Source organism: Scyliorhinus torazame, chromosome 24 (assembly GCF_047496885.1).
Source record: "Scyliorhinus torazame isolate Kashiwa2021f chromosome 24, sScyTor2.1, whole genome shotgun sequence".
Taxonomy (NCBI): domain Eukaryota; kingdom Metazoa; phylum Chordata; class Chondrichthyes; order Carcharhiniformes; family Scyliorhinidae; genus Scyliorhinus; species Scyliorhinus torazame.
The window spans coordinates 49,472,061-49,475,662 of NC_092730.1; the positions used below are offsets into that span (position 1 = coordinate 49,472,061).

The following is a 3,602-nucleotide window of genomic DNA, read 5'->3' on the forward strand; positions in this document are numbered from 1 at the left end:
GCTACCTCTCCTGGATTAATTTCATTCTATTTGTCCACTGGAGGAGTGCGTCGGCTGCTTGTCTGTGAGAAGATCGGACATTAATGTTTCATGAAGTAAAGTAGTTGTACCACGTGGTTAAGGGGCTGCACAATAATCCTTTACGCTCTGCGCACGTGGGTTCGAATCCCATCCTCGGCTGAAACGTGTCTGCTGTGTCTCTGTTTGGTCCATGTCACGAGCATAAAGTAAAAATGCTGTGATGTTTAGCTTTTGTTTAAGGGCTTGGGGGTGGTTAATAGTCGAACACTATTCATGTTGAAATCACATTACAAATAGGTGAGAAAGTTACTTATTTAACTCACTGCTCTAATTGCGCATAAATTCTGATTTGGAAACTGTTTCTTCCCCTCAGTTTGAAACTCACGAAGTCGCGCAAAAGTTACGTTCATAAAATATCAGGAGCAGAATTAAGCCATTAGACACATCGAGTCTGCCCCGCCATTCTATCGTGCTGATATGTTCCTCATCTGCTACCGACAATGTTTCAGATGAAGAGGTCGATTGCGCTTTAGCCAGAACACATCCTCTCTGGAAAACAAGACTTCGGAGCTGGAGTCGGCAATTTAGCTTCGTGAGCCGAACACATTTCATGTGATCTTGGCTGATCCCATCCTGGCCTCAACTCCACCGTCTGGCCCGTTCTCCACAACCCTTCAACTCCTCACCAATAAAAATCTCTCTAACACCTCATGAAATTTACTCAGTCTCCCTGCATCCAACACACTCTGGGGTACCGAATTCCACAGACTCACACCCTTTGCGAGAAGTAGTTTTACCTCCACTCTTTTTTAATTTGCGATCTTTTATTCTAAGGTCATGACCTCTCGTTTTAGAATGCGCCACAAGAGGAGGCATCAGCTCCATGTCTACCTTTCTGGACCTTTTGGCATCTGATACACCTCAGTTAGATAATTACACATACATTCAAGTGAGAAACTGTTGACCAGTTTTTCTCAGTTTGAAACTCACGATGTCAAGACATCCGAGCTAACAATTACTGCGATGGCCGGGAATCGAACCCGAATCAACTGCTTGGAAGGCAACTGTGCTCACCACTATACCACCATCGCTTCATTTCCATCGTTGAACACCAGTTTGAAACGAACGAGGCAGATAATTTCCATCAGTTCATGGATGCAAAACAAATTGAGACGGATTGGCGTCTGAACCTGTGGGACGAAGTGGCTGAGTGATTAAAGCGATAACTTTAAACTGAGGGGTAATAGATATAGGACAGAGGTCAGAGGTAGGTTCTTTACGCAAAGAGTAGTGAGGCCGTGGAATGCCCTAACTGCTACAGTAGTGAACTTGCCAACATTGAGGGCATAAAAAAATTTATTGGATAAACATATGGATGATAATGGTATAGTGTAGGTTAGATGGCTTTTGTTTCGGTGCAACATCGTGGGCCGAAGGGCCTGTACTGCGCTGTATTGTTCTATGTTCTATTTTCTATGTTCTGTCACCCAAAGATGTGCCAAGTAGGTGGATTGAACACGCTAAATTGCCGCTTAGTTGGAAAAAATGAATTAGGTGCTCTAAATTTATTTTAAAAATAAATAAATGGGAAAAGCAGATCTAACTTGAAATGAAATGGCGTTGAAGATATAATTTAAATCGATTTGTATCTTCTATCGCAACGTGTTCTGATGGTTGGGCGGCCAAAGGCGCTGTGTTAAAGTCGAAGCCTACTCTGGTGCTCTGGGTTCGAATTCCACTCCTGATATGGACTTGTGTTCCACGAGGTTACATTTCTCGAGCAAGATTTTCAAACCTGGGAAGATCTAATACCTCCCATTCAAGGGAAATCCTAGGTCTCAGGACATGCCTAACCTGTTGAGATTTTACAGCATTTTCTCCGTGGTTCCCTATGTTGTAATGCTGTCTCCTTCATTCCTGGGACAAATGTCGGGATGATAGGTATTTGCTGCAAAGCCAACAGGAACGTGCGTTATGTTTACTTTTAGTGTGAGTGAGAATGTATACAGCAGAGAACAACCTCGAACTAGGGCTAATGGCCCAGCACGGTTCCGCTGCGGTCCTCTGCTCCTTAAACCAGGAGCTACGGCATTACTGCCCTGTGGTAGCCAGACAACTATGCACTTCCTCATTTTTTCTTTCACCAAGAACACACGTTTGAGCACACTGACTCTGGTCAGCATCGTTCAGATATTTTAGTTTCGTGCTGAATGGTTGGTCTGTGAAGGATCTGTGATTTCTTCTGTGCCGTTGTTCTGATGGGAAAGTGGGAGTGACTGGAAACACCTTCACAGGAGGAAGTTCGTGGCGGCAGTTTCACCTCTCTGGGAACATTGATCAACCTGTTACTGATTTCATCAAACTTTGCCTCAAGTCCGATCACAGACAGACTCAACCACGAGGAGAGTGGCGCAGCGGAAGCGTGCTGGGCCCAGTGTATTCTCACTCACACCAAAAGCAAACAAGTCGCTGTCACCCAGCAGCACATCTGCCGTTTTGTTTATTAGTATCAAAGTTTTGCTTTCAGTCCGATCCGCTCCTTGACACCTGTTCTTCAGCTACCCACAGTACAGTCAAGGTGACTCAGTTGACTTCTCCCAGAATGATCTTCTGCGGCATCTGCTGGATGAAATTCCTCCTGGTTGGACACTGGAGGGGTTCTCCGTCTACTCGTCTGTAAAATCAGCATCAGGAGCAGCTGTGGAGAGAGATTCCAGTCGCCAGGTTTCAACTGTCCAATTGGATACCGCACGTTGCTCAGATCTTTGACTCTCAATGCCTTCGTGGGAGGAACAGGTAGAGCAGGAATTCGGTCCTTGTTGATTGGAGCAAACTGATCAATGCAGCGATAAAATGCTCCTTAAGCATCTGCGGCTTGGAGATGCATGGCACTCAGATACAGGACTCTGGCTATGGTACAAAAATAGTAAAAGAACATTTAGTTTCAAATCAAATGACGATGAAGATAGAATTTAAATCGATTTGTGCACGGAGAAATTCTTCGGCCGCAAAGTGTCAGGATGGCCGAGCGATCTAAGGCGCTGCGTTCAGGTCGCCGTCACCTCTGGATTCGTGGCTTCGGATACCATTCCAGAGATTGAGTTTTCCTCCAAGAGATTACATTTCTCCTGCAAAATGTTCAACTCAAGGAAGATCCAGTACCTCCCATTCAATGGGGAAGCGGTGACCTCATGACATGAGATTCCTGCTTAAATTCGCACAGCAAGACGCAACAGGCAAAAGCCCAGTTAATGACTGCATAATCTGCACATAAACTCTGATTGAGGAATAAATATTGATTCCTCGACTCCGGGGAAAAATCGTCTACTCTTGTGGGAAAATGTCTGGCTGGTTGGAGTGTTCACATCCGTCCAAGAGGGGAAGTTGGGGACTCGGTTTCTATTGTGATTCATTGCTCGATAAAGATGTATTTCCTTATTGGCCCCCTGTGAGGTATTACTGGAAATCGTTGTATATCTATTTTGCCCGTCTGTGGGGTACTACTGGAAAGCGCTTCGAGTCCAGCATTGACAAAGGGTCAATGCTGGATCAACTTCCTCCTGCTTGGAGATTTTACATCA

General features: G+C 45.0%; 1 non-coding gene across 1 annotated transcript; it reads right to left on the reverse strand.

Annotated features, from left to right (window-relative positions):
• Positions 1 to 1,040: 1,040 nt before the first annotated feature.
• trnag-ucc (transfer RNA glycine (anticodon UCC)) lies at positions 1,041 to 1,112 on the reverse strand. The gene has a single exon. It is a non-coding gene; the product is annotated as a tRNA-Gly (tRNA).
• Positions 1,113 to 3,602: the final 2,490 nt, after the last annotated feature.